The sequence below is a fragment of the Leguminivora glycinivorella genome, chromosome 1, assembly GCF_023078275.1.
Source record: "Leguminivora glycinivorella isolate SPB_JAAS2020 chromosome 1, LegGlyc_1.1, whole genome shotgun sequence".
NCBI lineage: Eukaryota > Metazoa > Arthropoda > Insecta > Lepidoptera > Tortricidae > Leguminivora > Leguminivora glycinivorella.
In genome coordinates, this window is record NC_062971.1 from 32,111,228 (window position 1) to 32,130,661 (window position 19,434).

The window sequence follows — 19,434 nt, forward strand, 5'->3', positions numbered from 1 at the left end:
CGCCCGAAAGCTCCCGGAATTTACTTGTAGGGGATACGTGCACCATCTAATAAAATATTTTTTAGGGGGTGTACACTTTTTTATCTTTGCACTTTGTCGGCGTGATTGATATACATATTGGTACCAAATTTCAGCTTTCTAGTGCTAACGGTCACTGAGATTATCCGCGGACGGACGGACGTGACGTGACAGACATGGCGAGTGTAGTTGACTACGGAACCCCCAAAAATGGAGGTTCAAAAAGTTTCGAGAGATGTCTCTACAGATACATTGTGACTATTATGTCTCTGTATTATTTATGTTAGTAGCCGATCGTAAAATCAGCCTGATTGTAGGTAAAGTTCGTCATAAATATTACAGAACATTACTTTGTAACTAAATCCTACAGCAAGCATATTAAGACGTGTTGTTGTGGGTAGGTGGACAACGATGCAGGAATATTACAATGACTATTCTATTACCAGGTACTTGGGTTGGGAACCTTCGTAGCTCTCTCTATCGCACTTCTGTAGTGGACGTGGCGCTATACAGCATTTCGATTACCACCTGGCGGCAACGATTGTCACTTCGGCTAGGAACGTTTTTCAGAAATATCTACCTTACGAATACGTTCACGTTTGAATATTATGATTAGCAGCGCATATATACATTTCCTCACGTTGTTAATCTACAATGTCGATATAACAATGTCTGAATATATCTTTATCTAAGCACGACGATATTGTAACGTGATGCCAAACTCCAACAAAAGCAGTAGCGTCAACATTACAATCAAACCCTTGTTAGGAGTGAGCCGAGTCAATGGATATTATTACTACCCAAACTATTGTTTTGTGTTTACATTCAATAATAACGAACAAGTTACGCTGCTGAGGCATGTTATTATGCTTAGTATCAGACAGATGTGCTCTGCTTTAAATATTTTATGAATAGTACTGTTAAAGTATCAATGAACATGAAATTGCACATAATTATTAATGTGGAAAGTCTTTTTGATTTTCGTCGCGGGCGCGACTTTGATATCCACCCGCCTTCTTCAGTTTTCCGCGATCATGGTGCATGTACTGCATCGAAACTAAATTCGTAGTCGTTCGTAATATCCTTTAAAAATTTCCCTCGTCAAGACCGGGTCTCATCATCATCAAATAACATGAACAAAGCAAACATTTTCAATCTCATCACGAGCCAAAGAAAGCACACTTTGTTTTGACATATCAGTATCCCTTATCGATACACTGGCCCATTCTCCACCCACATTTGTTAGGCGAATGGCAGCCATTTATTTATCCTTTGTGACCCAATGAATAGTTTCATCTTCCAGAAGCATTTAGCGGACTTTCGGAATAAATGATTCCAATTAACAGAACTTTGCGAAGCTTGTTTCTCTAAATCCGTTTTAATTTATTTATACGCGATTTGATTGAAAGTCTTGACATCCCTAATTCTTAAGTTTCTTTCCCGATTTGTGTACAAAGAACGTTTGACGGCTTTCAATTAATAGCGCGCTTAAACAAGAATATAAATTTATTCGTTAACACTTTTGACGTTTAAAGGAGTTCGTTAATTGTTTTTAGAAATCAATTTTAATTTTGTTGATGAAATGTCTAAAGATTTTTACGTTTTTATATGAAACAATGATAATGTAGATGAGTCTCCAAATATCCACTTTACTAGGAATTCAGTCGATGCAGTGTCCGTTACTAAACATTTAAAGCAAAGTAACCACTTTTCGATAAAAAATCTACAACAAAAACTGCTGAACGAAGCTGTTCGCAAATTTTATTTCCTAATATGATCTTTCAACTTTATTCTGACAATAGCTGGATATCATCCACCACAGCTATGAAGCCAGCAGCCTGCTAAAGCCAACGCTCTTCAAATCGGGTAAAAAACTTAATTTAACGAAGTCTCATAGTATTCACCTATTAACCGGAATAGGATGGAGTGTCTAAGAAATTCATTCATTTAAATGACACCAACCATAAGCCACCAAAATATTTAAAAAAAGATAGTCCTTGATAGGACTAAAACTAAGAATGTGTCGAAAAACACTGTCGGATGTACGATGGAGGGCATACAACAAAACTTACAACATGAGCGAGGAGAAATGGAGAATGATGAATTTATTAGTATTGAATATTGTAGAGAGATGTGTATTATTTTTAACGATTTTCAAGTAATTATACAAGTAAAATCTAAATGCCAAGCGCTTACTATCTACAGCAAATGTATCGCCAATGTTTTGATGATAGTGCGAAAATGTTATCCATCCCGGAGATTCAAACTGTGGTTTAATTAACACAATACTACGCTTTGACTGTTATAAGGTTTTGCCTATTCGTCCCGAAATTAACTTATGTGCTTCGCTGCTGCACCCTTTGGAAAAATCAAAATCTTCTTTCACAAATAGATATTATAATTAAAATTAACCTAGAATCCGTCCTAAATATAAAACTCAGCGAGCAGTCTTGGACCCAGGGATCCCTTCCCATCCGGCACGGTGGGTTAGGGATCCGCAAAATTTCCAGTGTGGCATTACCAGCTTTTTTGTCGTCAGCTCATAGCTCGTCCAGTCTCATAGGAAAAATCCTACGAACAAACTGTGAGGCTGCGGGCTTGGCTGACGCCAAAAATGCTTGGTCAATTGCTTGCCCCGGTCAAAATTTTCCCGAATATCCAAATTCTCAAAGGAGCTGGGACGACATTATATGTAAATTGACCGTTAGTTCCCTCCTAGCCCAATCCGACACTGAGGGACGAGCCAGACTCCTAGCAGCTGGAACCAGCGAAGCAGGGTTCTGGCTCCATGCACACCCTTCACCAAATTTGGGCACATTTTTAACCCCCGATACTCTTCGTATTTCAGTTTCTCTTCGTCTTGGGGTCCCGGTCTGCGCCCCCCATCGCTGCCCCTGTGGCCATAAGGTTGACCGACTTGGGCACCACGGGCTTTCCTGCCAACGAAGCGCTGGCCGCTTCTCGAGGCATGCTGCCCTCAACGACGTGATCCGCCGGTCTCTTGCGTCAGTCAATGTGCCGGCCCTTTTAGAGCCGACCGGCATATCTAGGACGGATGGTAAGAGACCGGATGGGATGTCGTTGGTTCCGTGGAATATGGGACGGGTGCTGGTTTGGGACGCAACTTGCGTTGACACACTGGCCCCGTCTCATCTCCACCGAACCTCTGTGAGGGCAGCGGCAGCAGCAGAGGCGGCCGAGAAAATAAAGGTAGGAAAATACAGCGGTCTCGGCGCCGAATATATTTTTATTCCATTCGGCGTCGAGACCCTTGGTCCGTGGGGCCCTGGCGCTCTGAGTCTCTTCAAGGACTTATCGAAGAGACTAAGAGACGCCACCGGCGACCGAAGAGCTGGCAGCTTCCTCGCTCAGCGTATTAGCTTGACAATCCAGCGAGGAAATGCTGCCAGCTTTACAATTAACACATAATATAAAAAAAAAAATTAACACATAATATAAACACACATTCACATATAAGTAGAATCTGTGTCATACTTAAACCACTGATCAGGTAAGTACCTACATAAATAGTTGAAATCGTCGGAAAGATCATAAGATTTTTATCCCGGAAATTATCCCGAAAGGGGGTACAATTATGCTCTTTATAATTATAAATGGTATTGAAGTGTGTTTGAAAAAGTATTTATAGGATAAACTGTAGCCTGAAATATGCCGTCACTAGAAACGCCGCACGACCTCAACAATTTTCCGACGAGATAACTCTGGACACTCACGCTCGTGTCGGAACGCAAACTATCGTGTTAATTAAAATCCAGTCAATTTCTCAAAGGAAAACATTGTTTATACCGGTTTTAAATAGCGGTCTGACCAAGTCTGTCATACAAATTGTGTTCGCTATTAACTACATGTGTTTTTTTTTCTATAATTATGTAGTTCTTGTTTAATTACTCAGCCCACTTTAAATTATGAGTAACGTAATGAAAGATCCGTTTAACCTACTTCGCGCTTTGAAACCTTGTTACAAAAGTGCGTCTACCAATAATAACCGGATACGCGGATAAGCAACTTCTAATACAGGGTATCTAGGATGGTCTAAAAAATTAACTTTTTAATTATATTATTATTTTTATTATAATTGGGCTTACTCTTTGCAATTAAAATTATTTATTCTTACACATTACACTCTGGCGGATCCCAAAATAGGGTGAGCCTATATCTTGGGACCCTGGACTTATAAATATAGTAAAAAATTTCTTGGTTTGACAAGCGATCTGTGGTAGTGGGAATAGTCACCCTGCGTGGTAAGAGCATTTATTTGTGTGATAGTTAGTATTGAAGTATTTACATTTATGTACAGTCGAGTTTATAAATATGCGTACATTTCTTCACCTTAACTCCTTGCAATAGGATGAAAAAATATACACATATTTATGTCTGTATTTGACTGTACTTCAGTAGATACGTATCTATCGTTGTCCGAGTACCCACAACATACACTCCTTCTTGAGCTCAATGTGGTCGGTGGTTAATTTTAAAACAAGTAATTTTAATAAAAAGTCGCTATACAAATGATTATTTGACTAGCATAGCCTACGGTTAAATTTATTGGTTTGTTTTAGGCGACGCCTTGACACGAATTGAAGTCATGTCATAATATAATATGTAACTATTGGTACTGTCTACGTAAATAGGTAACATAAGGAAATGTCGCGCCGCCTGTATTGTTTGCAAGTTTCTCCATATAAACCCGGTTTACCCGGTTAGCTCGTTATCAGACGCGCACACTTACCAGAGAAACATTTCAAAGGTTTCACCTTCTAGTTTCCAAATAAAGGTACCTATTTTATTTGGTATCAAGAGACAGTCTTATAGAAATAAAGGAGACATGTGATTTTGGGCCCTTTTGATGTTATCGCTTTTAAAGTCGATACGCATTTTTTTGAAACAGTTAAAACTATATTGACAAAAATCTCACCTGATGGAAAGTGCCGGTGCAGTCTTGAATAAGTCAATTTCGGCAAAATGTCGAATAGCTGCCTTTTACCTTAGGACAGCAGTCTAGGCTGGATGTATGGAAAGATATCTTCTAACTCAGACATAAGCAACTTTCGAAACAGCGTTTCCGATCATTTAATTTGTCGTCATATTATGCTTAGAATATAATTCCTAAAATTTTATAGCTGTAACATGACAAACATTTGAATGAAACGTTCCCTCTTAATAAAAAAACTTGTAGATGTTCGCGAATATTCTAAGTTGGAAACAAAACAAAGTGCAGGCGATGTGAGTGGAGTTCATTGTGCGGGCCGCGACAGTGCGCAGACAAAGAGTATGAAAGGGCCTTTCAGGCAAGTGTGCGCGGCGGATAACGCGGTAACCGTGTGGGGCTTGCTGACAACGCACGTTCGCAATAGGGCTGGCTGGTTATGTATTTGGAATAGTTTGCTATATTGAAAAATATTAATATTCATATTATCATTGTTTATCAAGCTCGAACGTATTCATATTACAAATGTGGCATGCACGTATTACCGAGGCAAACTATCGAATTTAAACGTCTACCGAACTTACGGTACCAGCTAGCAACATGGTACCTACAGCGAACAACGACGATCGAGTTGAATGCACCGAAGTTCCCGAATTTCAAACCGATCATTCCAAAAATGGAATTTGGCGGAATGTATCAACGTATCTTACGAGGTTTAGAGATCTCCGATCCTTTTTGTTAACATAACACAATATTAACAAGATCACGGCAATAGAATATAATCGAATAGAAACAAGTTCATTGGTAAGTAAATATAATAACAATCAAATAACGTAAATAAATACGAAATGGCTTCATCTTGATAATGTTGCTGCAGTATTCATCTTCCGATAAAACGTCTGAAATCTGAAGTTTATTCACTATTAATACATTGGTAATTTGTTGCCATAAAGTAGGTATGTGCCAACACGAAAAAATCTCTCATCGTACTTTGTACGTGGTTCGTAATTATTATGCAACAATCTCGTCAATATTGAGAAGTCAGATACAACTAAATAAATGTTACATTATGATTATGATTTTAACCCCCGACGCAAAAACGATGAGGTGTTATAATTTCGACGTGTCTGTCTGTCTGTGTGTGTGTGTGTCTGTCTGTTGCATCGTAGGTTCCGATCGGATGAACCAATGTAGATTTAGTATTTTTTTTTGTTTGAACGCTGAATACTTAAGTCGGGAGTGTTCTTAGCCATGTTTCATAAAAATTGGTGCAATATGTCAAGTTTTTTTTTCTAAATTTTAATTTTGTGGTTATCACCAGTGTTAAAACTGTAAAAATAATCATCATACAATATGATTAATTATATAATATGATATGTACAGATTAAATTGTGTGTTCACACTGTACCTTGCAATGAACATTTTGACGCAAATCAAAAGTAACTTTACTATTTATTTTACCATTACATTCGCTACTATTGTCTACATCTAGTTGTAGTTGTGTAATTTTGATCAAATACTGAATACTAACCATTACTACTATAGTTAGCTAATTGTAACTTAGTACATAAATAGGATTAGCTTTATTGCAACCATGAAGCACTGAATATGTCATCCGACATGGAAGTGTTGGTTTAGTTAGTTATATTGATTCATACAACGGCATCACTGTAGACAGAATAATACTACGTAGTTACCAACCACATCACTGTTAGCGCTGTAAGTGCTTCTGCGTCAAATCAGGGACAAAGCGCCTTAAATATTTTGGAATGTTCCGTCAGTCGTGTCTTAACAATATTTTGTGACTATGTCCACTGGTTTTAGAGAATATATTGTGAATACAGTAGGCAGTCATAGTCATAGCCATAGTATAACGACAAATAAAAATATTCATTCGTGTAATATAGACAGAAAAACTATATCGATCGCGTCAGATATTAGAAGACCTGATTCCACTAATTAGCTATTGGTGCTAATGGCGTTCCGGCGTAGTCCTATCCCCGGGTCAACAAACTCCGTTTAAAGCATGTTCTTTTCCGAAATAACAGATGTAACCGGGTTTCATTCCATCCTATGCTAGACTAGACACACACCAATCCATCATTGTCGCCGACAATAGACGTCACTTTAAACCGAAATGAAGCAGAAACCTAGGTTTCGTTCCAAATGCCTACCTAGCTAGAGTGGAACAAACCAGTATACCTGTGTTCATATTACACACCATCACCTTAAACTATGTAGTATCTAGATCCAAATCTCTAATCTTGCTTGGGCTTTTAGATGGTCTTTCCTGCGAGCAACGGTACGCAACCTTCTGGTCTTACTAACCTAAGGCAAGGCAACATTACTGTCGCTGCCAGTGTCTCATAAAGAGTATCATATCAAACATTTAAGCACAGTAAGTACTCACAAAGAGGTGTGATGTTGGCTACAGAGTATCATAACCGCCCTTGTCCTATGCAAAACTGTTATCCCACCTGTAAACGTTACCTGTGTGAGAGATGGTTTATGATGACAATCCACATGGCTGTGGAAGCTACTGCTCATTGTTAAAGTTGGCTGGAGAGGATCACCTTTTAATAAATTTTGGCAAAAGCAACCAAGGTGTGGAAATTGGTGAGTTCTCTACCTAACCTACCTGATTGGAAGTTGTCATATGGGGGAGCATCGGCCACAGGGAGGGACCGCCATGGCTCGGCTGTCGCATCAAAAAATTTTAGACATTTAATGTTCTTTATCCCGTGTAAGTTATGATGATCAGATTTCAGTAGACAGGTTCGATCGGGCTCGCGTGAGCAATAAGAACATTCAGCCTAGACAGAGCAGCGATGTGAGCGCCCCGTCTGGTTATTTGGCCGACTGTGGCTCGTTTAACAAAATGACGGGCCCTTTTTATCTTAGTCGGGCTGCAATTTGTTGCTCGCTCTATTTTCCCGAACCGCAATGGACGCTATTTTGAATATCCCTTGCTTTCTGCAAAATTAACTGGTGGGTTCGTTCCGGGACGATTTGGGTTTTTAGTAGGATTGACTGTAATTGATTATAGTGACGATGAATATGACGGTTGAATCAAGTAAAATAGTTTTTATGTAAGTTGAAACAAAATTTGGTTGATATTGAAACTGACCCGCAAACCTTGTAGTAAAAATCTTTTAGCTCTACTGATCTCTCTTTAATAAATATTTAGGCCTAATATTTTTCAGTGTTTTCTTTGGAGTTGACGGGTTTACTATTTTGTATACATGATTTCCTGGAATCAAATCTCACAAAAATCAAATACTTAACTATATTGTATTTGGCGACAACAAAATTTAGTACGGTAAAATATACAGAGGTTTAACATTTACACAATCTTAAAAGCAGGCAGATTTTCTCGAAAGAGCTCTCCGCAGAAATCCGCACTTCGCGCTAAAACTGATAGTATCCATAAAGTTTAAAGAGGCCAGGATAAGGTCTGTAGGCAGGTTTTGTTGCTGGCTCGCTTCAATCTTCAATCTAGCGAGGGGAGGGTGGGGGTACTTCGTTTGTCGCGATATCTCTCATAAGCGCGCCGCTATCTCAACGCTGCTCCCCTATTCACCCGAAATGGTACCTCAAGGAGTTCGGTAATGAGTTCCCTTCTACGCGGAGCCGGAGCTCAAAACTAGTTTTTATGAAACTGTATTTTAAAATTTGCCCCCATTAAGGGGAGATTGCAGGTTGTAAAAGCGTCGTTGACGATATGAGCGTTTTAGTTTTATGAAAAAGTGCGGGATTTGACGTGCTGGCAGATTCGAGTGGGCGCTTCTTTAATTGGGAGGCGGGGAAATTATTTTGACAACTCGAGTTTCAACATACGAGTAGTATCAACGTACGAGTAAATGTAGAATGTCATTTATATTATTAGTTACGTATTTTTTCCTTTGTTTATGATATATGTAATAGCCATGCATCTACTGCTCTTGTTTCCAGCACCACCCTGCGTCATTTTCTACATCAAATGGCGTGTCTCACCTTACTTTGTAACCACAAAAGGTGTCAAGGTTTAGAATTTGTTCAAATTGGAAAAATACAAAAGTTAACCCTCTCACGTCCCGCCGGTATCCGAATGTGGATCCCGGCTAACTAAAAACGTGACCGATACAATATCGAAACATCCTGTGTAACTAGAGGCAAGCTTCAACCGGACTGATTGGAATGTCATGTCAATCTGTCGTACACATTTGAGCGGCATTTGGACTGATACAAACTTGTCTTGTTTTGATATTGATCTGGTACTCTCTGCCTCAGTCCCTCTTTGAGTGATAGATGCGATCGCGTATTGCGTGTATAAGGGAGGTGTATTGTCGTAATAACAGCCCGCCGCCTAACCAAAGTCACAATCGCTCACGCTCCGTGGTAAACTAAACTCGACCAGCTCTATAGTGCATAACACGCGGCTGTATTTATATGTGTTAAAACTATTAACCACCTTCTTAAAGATCTGAAGGAATTAGAATTACCGAAATTCAAATCAGACTTGTCATTTCTGTGTTGTGGTGTTTGGAAAAAAAAATATTATGGCAACTCGGAACACTTAGCACCTGACATTTCCTAAATATCATTGTAAATATAGTTATAAGTTTTGTAAATACAGTTGTAAGGTCATTTTATTTGTATGTCTATAATATTAAGTATAGATGATCGTTTATGTAGGTACACCCATTTTTTGTCAGATAAATATTTCTATTTCTATCCAGGCTGTTCGGTCTGGGGTGTATTTAAGTGGGACCACTAATTGACCACAATACCAAATCTTTTCAAAAAGTAAGGAGAATCGGCCGTTATTGAAGAGTCATAGAGCAGAGCGAGATAGGTATACAACGTAGTACGAATTTTATTCGATTTTGTTATGTTTTTTTCGATTCAAATGATTTTTTCGATTTAAACGTCGCTTATGATGTTGATGAACGGTTGTTGAACATGTACAAATCAATATCAGATCAATGCTACCTACATTAAGTATTGAATTTCGAATTCCTCTTCTGGTCCGTGGCCCGCTGACTCGAAACTTGTTTAAACTGGTGCGAAGTTAGGTCCTGTAACTACGTCCCGCTGTGGCAGAAAAGTAAAAAGTAGATTAGAACGCGTTGTTTACAGCTATTATTAGAAAGCGGTTTCAAAAATGCTACAAAGAAATATAATCGAGGAAGAAAAATGTGAGTTAAATCGTGATATAATTGGACAATTTAACTTGAGCCACTGTGACCCATGTGGCCGAAGGGCTCAAGATCCTTCAGCAATAGCAGGGGACACTGGTTCGTTTCCTGGAGTATTGCAATTATATCAGCATAATATTATGTAAGTTACTCAAGGATTTTACTTTAAAATTATACCGTATAAAAAGCGTAGCATTGCACCTAAAAATAGCCCCTCACATAAAAGTCTTAGTTTGAATCTATTATTTTAATTACATAAGTATGTTATAAACTGAAATAGACAGTATGTTATAAACTGAAATAGACAGTATGTTATAGACTGAAATAGGTACATAAGTATGTATTTAGATAGAACGACGCCATTAAATGTTTTTCTCTCAAAGGCTCAATAAAATTATGAGATGTCGTGTTGATTGGACAGGTCATTTCTGGTGTTCTGCCTTTTCGCAGAAATATGTTTGGCCGAATTTCATTTGCCAAACAACGTTTGGCCGAAGTTTCATTTTGACAACTAACGTTTAGCAACTTTTTGTATGCCAACTTTTCATTTGGCAGAATTATTGAAATCACCAGAAAAAAAGCAGATTATTATAATCCAACTAAACGTTTGGCAGACTAATCATTTGTCAAATGTTTCACTTGGTCTAACAACTTTTGGACGAATAACGTTTCGCAACGAAACATTAGGCAAGTTACAAATAATTTTTAACATCACCCATTCGGAAAGGGTACTTTTCTTCCCTGTTAGGAGGAAGCAAAGTAGCACTTTTCTGTTCAAGGACTATGTTGCCAGCATAATTATATATGACAGAGTCTAGTTAGGTGCGACGACGAGCGAAGCGAGGAGGAGCGTGTTAGGTTGACCGTGAGCAAACCGGAAAAACTTTTTAATATAATAAAAACCAAATTAAACAATATTCTTGTAAAAAAAAGTAAGTAGGTAACTATTTTAAAAAAATATTTATTCGTAAAAATTGCATCCCTGTCAATAAATTAAGAACTTCATAGAAGACTTAGAGTATTGCTTATTTTTCGAACTACGCCATACATATTGTTGGTGTTCAATAAAACATTTGGTACCTATACAATAAACAACTAGTTGTATATTACGCCCAGCAAAACATTCGGCAACATGAAAGTTTGGTTTTTAAAAAAAGGCCTTTTAACAAAAAGGCCAAACGTTAAGTTGGCAAATGTTAAGTTGGCAAAAAAAAAACATTATGATGATTTGGGAAATGAATATTCGGCGGAATGAAATTCGGCGAAACGTGAGTTGGGAAGTGATATTCGGCTATACAATTTTCGGCGATAGGTAAATAAGAGAACCGTCATTTCTTTTTTCATATCTTTTTGTAAAAACTCACCGAGTGAATGTGTTATAATCACTGTTGAATTTACTTCCATTTTGACTAGACTAGACTTTTATTCTAACCAATACAAACTGTGTTAAGTAAGTATCTTAAAGATGTATAACTAAACTGGTTCTTACAGCGGAAAGAACGCTTGAATTGTCGTCACTTGCTTATTCTCCAAATACTAAGCTGACTTCCACGATATGGCACAAAACGTTTACAAACCCTCTTTCTTCAGGGGATTAAAAAGGACGGACGCGGTCCTATTTATACTGGACTATTTTACTAAACATCTTTCTTTGGACCTATTTAAAACCAAATCTGAAAATAGTATTATGTTTTGCACGGGGACAAAGTTGCTGTTAAACCGCACGTGACAATATTGATACCCGACCAAGCGAAAGAATCCAATATTGAACCGCGAGCGTAGCTAGTTCTTCAAAATGTGGAATGTTGCGAGTTTCTCAAAGCACGTAATTTTCTTGGAATCTGTTGAGCTATTAATGCATATAGTAGGTATTAGGGACATTTTACGATGTCTAAACGTTTATGGCTTTGACTACCTACTTTTTATGAAAACTACTCAGTTATGAAAAAGTTTCGTTTATAAATGTTCGTTTTTTAGGGTTCCGTAGTCAACTAGGAACCCTTATAGTTTCGCCATGTCTGTCTGTCCGTCCGTCCGTCCGTCCGTCCGTCCGTCCGTCCGCGGATAATCTCAGTAACCGTCAGCACTAGAAAGCTGAAATTTGGTACCAATATGTATATCAATCACGCCAACAAAGTGCAAAAATAAAAAATGGAAAAAAATGTTTTATTAGGGTACCACATGTAAAGTGGGGGCTGATATTTTTTTCATTCCAACCCCAACGTGTGATATATTGTTGGATAGGTATTTAAAAATGAATAAGGGTTTACTAAGATTGTTTTTTGATAATATTAATATTTTCGGATCATTTACCATTTTATTGCACATCTACGTCGTAAAGGTATTTTTAGTAAATCTAAGTACAAACTTCAAATAAATGAATCTAGCAAGTATTATTTCCATCAAAATTTAAAATAAAACCTTCTATTTTAAAAGAAACTTTTGTTAAATGTTGAGCAAAACGGTTTTATACCTATTTCATTCTTACTCGGTTACACACAAGGAGCCCTAATTGTCGTCTAAAGACCTCGCAATGAAAGCAGTCGGGTTCCAAGTCTCAACTAAGTACAGTTAAGTACTAATCCCACCAAAAGCGTGTAAGCGATGAACTATCCGCGATAGAAATGAACAACGTTATAGTCGCTTCCGTGTTAATATAACCTAACCACAAATTAAAATTTTGAAAAACCCCCGACCCCGACAAAGTGGACCGATTTTCATAAAACATGGCTAAGAACACTCCCGACTAACTCAGCTTTCAAACAAAAAAAAACTAAATCGAAATCGGTCATCCGTTCGGGAGCTACGATGCCACAGACAGACACACACACACAGACAGACAGGCAAACAGACAGGCAGACAGATAGACAGACAGACAGATAGACGGATGGACAGACAGACAGACAGACAGACTAACACGTCAATCTTATAACACCACTTCGTTTTTGCGTCGGGGGTTACGCCGTGGCTTGCGTGGGCGACGGTCGCGCGATGGTCGCGCGACGGCGATGCGACGCATACGCAATCAAACCTTATCGATATGGAAGTATGAGACGCGACGGCGACGGTCGCGCGATTGTCGCCCACGCAAGACACGGCGTTAAAAAGAGAGAGCGAGCGATTTATAGTTCATCGCTCGGCGACGAACTACAGCTCGCTCGCGCTCTCATCGACTATGTTTTGTTCATGTCTATCGCCGATCTCATCGCTTTTAGTGGGACAGTCACCGGTTTAAAGTAGTCATGATTTACGTACCTTGTCGCTTTTAATCGGTTGACAATTTCGTATAAGATTTCAAATAAGATGTTAATACTTATGACTTATGACAAGGTTGAAGGTACTGAAATCATCACATATTTATGCCGATGACTGGACGAGTGCCTTAGGTAATATGAAGATGGCGTGCTGGTAATCGTAAAAGTAACGTTATTTCACTTATCGAGAAAAAGACATTAACTATTTGTAACGATAACGATACCGTTTACGAGGATGTACTCCATTAGTGCCCTTTATGCTCCTGGAAATAAAACGACGGTTAGGTTGAAGTAAATTATGTTTTCGCAGTGGTAATATCATAATGGATTTTTCTTTAGAGTACTTGATACGCATTTTTAATTACCTAAATACCTATTTACATACATACATACATACATACAATCACGCCTGTATCCCATGAAGGGGTAGGCAGAGCACATGAAACTACTCAAATTTCAGTGCCTACCTATTTACGAGTATAATTATGGAAAACCTACATTTAAAAAGCGAAGGTTTGGTATTTACGTGGGATAGATAAATTTTACGTTTAAAAGTCGATTTTCTTTACTCTGCCAAATTAATGCATATATACCTACGACAAAATATTTTTTTGGTTGCGTTTCGTTCGACGTTTTTAATAATTTTCATAATATTTTATTACTAATGATAGTACATAAGTACCTAAAACATAATAAATAATAAACTAAAACTAACTTAAATTATAAATATTTCGACAAAATATTAAATTAGTGTCGATCTCCTAATCAAACATAATTAAAGGAACGATATATGTGTAATCTGTACTTTTAAGGATGAGTATAAAAAAGCAATCACGAACGTTCTATCAGCCAAGGTTCATTAATATAATACTCTCTTTATTATATTGAAAGGAAAAGTTTCTTGATGGATATCTTTAATCAAGTTTATTCTGAGATGAATACGGTCCCCAAGGAATAAAAAGCCGCAATACCAGAACGGAAGACTAATGTATTATAAATACACAGCTCGCGGAATCAGGGACCAGAATCTGTGAGTTGTGTGACTTCTCTAATGTGGTTTTGATTTCAAATTCAATTTTGTAGGAATGTGTTGTTTTTTTGTTTTAATCTAACTTTTCCTTGTCATAATCATGGGTATACCGGTACGCGACCCCGGCCTACTCAAGCTGCTGTAGTCGCTTGTCTCATTTCTTTCCACGACAACAGTATCCTCAGTTTATTATACCATAGTCAGTTGCCTGATTCTCCTAACGGCGTATGCGGCTGAACTTAATTTGCTTGCTAGTTTCTTTATATGAGGACTCCATTGTAGATTTTTGTCCAATGTTAAACCAAGAAACAGTGTTGTATCTACCATCTCTAAGCATTCATCATTCAAAAGTATTTTTGTATCGATTGGTTTAACATTCGGCAGAGAAAATCGAATACATTTGGTTTTCTTAGAATTAAGAAGTAAATTGTTGACAGTAAACCACTGCAGTACATCAGCTAACGTGCTATTAATTACATTGTAATCCGTAGATTTTCGGTCAACATTAAAACGCAGTGATGTATCATCAGCAAAAAGTACTATTTCACAAAAGTTTTTCACTATACATGGCAAATCATTTATATAAACCAAAAACAGGAATGGACCTAAAATTGAGCCTTGTGGCACTCCTAATTGGACTACAGTCCCGCTAGAGCGAGTTTTGTTAACAACTACTGTTTGTGTTCTATTGCTAAGGTAAGAAGAAATAAAGTTTAGGGCATTTATAGACAAACCATAGTGTTCTAATTTCAAAATGAGCGTTCCATGATCCACACAATCAAAGGCTTTTGAAAGATCACAAAATATGCCAATTGCATCACAAGAATTTTCCCAAAAATTATATATATGTTTAATGAGTACCGAAGCAGCATCGGTCGTGGAACGGCCCTTGTGAAACCGAACTGTTTGCTTGTAAGTAATCTATGTCTGTTGAAGTGTCCCAGTAGATCATTTAACATTAGCTTCTCAAAGACTTTACTTAGTACAGGAAGTATTGATATGGGACGGAAATTGGTTATATCACTCGAATCACCCGATTTAAAAAGCGGTATGACTTTGCTACATTTCATAAGATCTGGAAAGGTGCCTTGTGAAATTGAAATATTATATATTACGGCCAAGTAAGGTGCTATTATATCTATGACATGACTAATTACTTTAACTGATGTTCCCCATAAGTCTTCCGTTTTCTTTAAATTGAGTGACTTGAATGTTTTAACAATATTTACAGAGTCTACTCCCCAATTCCCCACTCTTCCCATTTCCCTATCTTTGCTTGGTGGGCTTCCCAGCTTCGGCTCTTAAAATATCACTTTTCCTTGTAGTAACTTGAGGAACGAATATTTTGATTTAGTACAATACAAATAGAATGGAATTTATACACTTAGTTGCTTGTGTATAGGAGGTCAAAAACGGTCAACAACGTTGAAGGAACAAAATATTTACCTATTTTGGCAGAATTCATCTTTGTGTTCCTAAGATGTAGGTATTTAAGAAGTGGAACCACCCAGATTGTTAACGCAAGTAGAGGGTATTTTATGGTCGATACTATGTTTAGCTAAATCAAGCTAAGTGGATATATTAGCGAGGAAGGGAAGTCCTTTTCCCAAGGGTTTATTTGAATACCGAATTGGGAATCGTAGATCTAGATTACTAGCCAGTCTAGCCACTCTAGTCAGCCCAGCGTTCGTCTCGCTATCACTCGCTAAGGTTTCACAACACCGCTGCCTCCTGGAGACATTTTGCTCGTTTGCTATGATAATGCAGTCTTAGTTAGTTGCACCGGGTGCGCGGTCAGGGAAGATTGCTTTGCTGGGGACTGGCTATATAGTTCGAGCTAACTGCTGTGGCTTAGGGTATATCGCAAAATAAGTCGCAGTAATTTCAAGCATATTGTGAGAGCAATAGAGCCCCTGGGGGGTATACACTTGCCGCGTATGTAGACGCGGGATTCTTTCTCGAATTGGGCTACACAGCCACGAACTCAAGTGTGGTTCCAAACAGTTCGGATACTGCTTAAATTATCAGTCACAGAAGTAAAGGCCTATTGTATTGTGAAAGTGACAAGGTGCGAGTGATGTTGAGATAATAGTAGAAGGGAACAAAATGCGTACAGTCGCAACTGTTCTAAAACGCAAAATATCCAAGCATAGGTTAGATTTGTTAAGCATCTTCAAATGGCAGAATAGGAGCCCCGCGTTAGCGGCGTACTAGTACAGGTAGCTGCCCGCGTAAGCGGGGCTCCGTCGATATCTTGCTAAAGTTAAGATAAACACAAAAAAATATTTTGCTATGTGAAAGCAGTATGTGGCTTTTGACCTATGAGGAAATTAACAAACTAATCTTGGTAACCGCATTGTAGCTTTCACAAAACTCTTAAATAACTAAGAATATATTCTAAACAAACTAACCCGTGCACGGCCTGACTGTTGGAGACAGCGTGTCTCGTTTGCTATGTAAATCAAGCCTTAGTTAGTCGTCGAGTGCGGTCAGAGCCTCTACGTAGCCAGATGTACAAACGTTTACGATAATATCGTTATCGTAGCTAGCTATCTCTGTCGCTCCTCCGTATTGGCGCGACAGAGCCACAGTGCTGGCAAGGCTGGGTGTAGCCAAGAGTACAATTGAGTAAAAATCTCACTCTTGCTCGTCCGTATTGATGCCACGAAGGCCGTTGACACGGACCTTGGAATACCTACTACTCTTGGCTACGGGCTTAGGGTGGATTACCTGACACCGTCGGCTGTAGGATGCAACAGATGTCTTACATGTATCTGTGTTAAATTTAAAAAAAAAACCGGCCAAGAGCGTGTCGGGCCACGCTCAGTGTAGGGTTCCGTAGTTTTCCGTATTTTTCTCAAAAACTACTGAACCTATCAAGTTCAAAATAATTTTCCTAGCAAGTCTTTATAAAGTTCTACTTTTGTGATTTTTTTCATATTTTTTAAACATATGGTTCAAAAGTTAGAGGGGGGGGGACGCACTTTTTTTCATTTAGAAGCGATTATTTCCGAAAATATCAATATTATCAAAAAACGATTTTAGTAAACCCTTATTCATTTTTAAATACCTATCCAACAATATATCACCCGTTGGGGTTGGAATGAAAAAAAATATCAGCCCCCACTTTATATGTAGGGGGGGTACCCTAATAAAACATTTTTTTCCATTTTTTATTTTTGCACTTTGTTGGCGTGATTGATATACATATTGGTACTAAATTTCAGCTTTCTAGTGCTTACGGTTACTGAGATTATCCGCGGACGGACGGACGGACGGACGGACGGACGGACAGACAGACATGGCGAAACTATAAGGGTTCCTAGTTGACTACGGAACCCTAAAAATCAGTAATTCTGGTTTGAACTGAGTCAACGATTCGCTCGTGGTGCACTAATTATGCACTAACCAGTAGGTAAGACATGTTCGCTAACGTCTACGCATCTTTTTTTATACATGTCACTCGATATAGATATTTGGGTAGGTATTTCTATCTAAAATTAAAAGAAGAGAAGAATCACAGAATGTATGTATAATGGTCCTAAACATTCGACGCCTATTGTCTTTATAAGCAGACTCTTTGATTGAAATATAAAACAAAATGTAGACAATTATTTTAAGCCTTAGCTGTATTAAGAATGTTTATTGAAAAAAGAAAAGCAACTTTAGTCTCCTAGCCTGCTTAGTAACAACGAAGCATCTTATTATACAGCTCTTGAAGGAAAAGTAGGTTACCCTACAAATGTTATTTACGCGACGCTGTATAAGTCTTAATATAAATCATTATCCACGGAGTCGTGACCAGATTTCTGACAATATTTGTGTTACAAGCTGTTGTCGACTCTATTTTGCATTACAGATGCTTACAACTTGACAATATCATGTTTGCTTAAGTGTACGTAATTTACTAAAGTATACGTCACACATAGGAGTATTTCACTAAAAAAGCCGGCCAAAACTATTTATATAAAATACAAATACAATCCTTTATTGATAAATAGTAGATTATACACCAAGGGAATAAAACACTGTTTTATGTCACGGGCGCGATATTGAATCCTGAACGTAACGAAGGACTCCCAGTTTTACTCCCGAGCGTAGCGAGGCAGTTATAGAATTAATTCCCGAGCGAAGCGAGGGAATTAAGACTGAGTCCTGAGTGCAGTGAGGGATTCAAGCGCCCAAGACAAAAACAGTTTTATTCCCGAGGTATATACTCTACTTTTCTCACCTTATGCGAGACAAGAAAAAACAGCAAATTAATAGTCAAATCACTTTCATCACTAGACATTTTCGTAATAGGAATCAATTGAATAGTGTGCGTCAGACACCAGTTTAGATTTCAGTTTTTCAAAGAAACATTTATCGCTGGTTGTTGATTTCAACTCGAGCGGGATTTTGTTATATACTTTAGGTCGTACCGTATGCATACACTTCTTAGACTTCTATATTATACATTTCTTTATAAGTAGTTCTATTTTGTCAATCCAAATATGCTATTTTAATTTATTTTTAATTTTAGTTACGTATATCGACTAATGGCCAGGTTTTTTGGTGAAATACCTACGTGCGTCAAATATTTAAAATTGCTACGTTGGAAAATATTAATATTATGTTCTTAAAGGGGAATTATATTTTCAATTTCTTCAACCTATATAAAGTGCCTTGAACTCTCAATAAAGTCATTTCCAGTGAGTGGCTCCCGCTGTATGTACACCGCTTCTAGGAATTGGACAGAGCAGGATCTAAACTGGTTTCAAGAAAAGAGAAACAATATCCTTTACACAAGGCATTCATTACGTCCCGGCCAATATTGAGAGGAAAGTAAGAAGAATCGCCCTACAATCCTTGAGTTGAAGCGGGAAAGGATTTAGTTCTGATCTCTGAATACGAGTTACTTCACTCCGGGAAGCGCGACATTATTACATTTTATGTTCGATCCAACAATGAAGAGGAACGCACTCCGTTTCTGAGACATAAAATTATATCACTCTCCAGATCTAAATG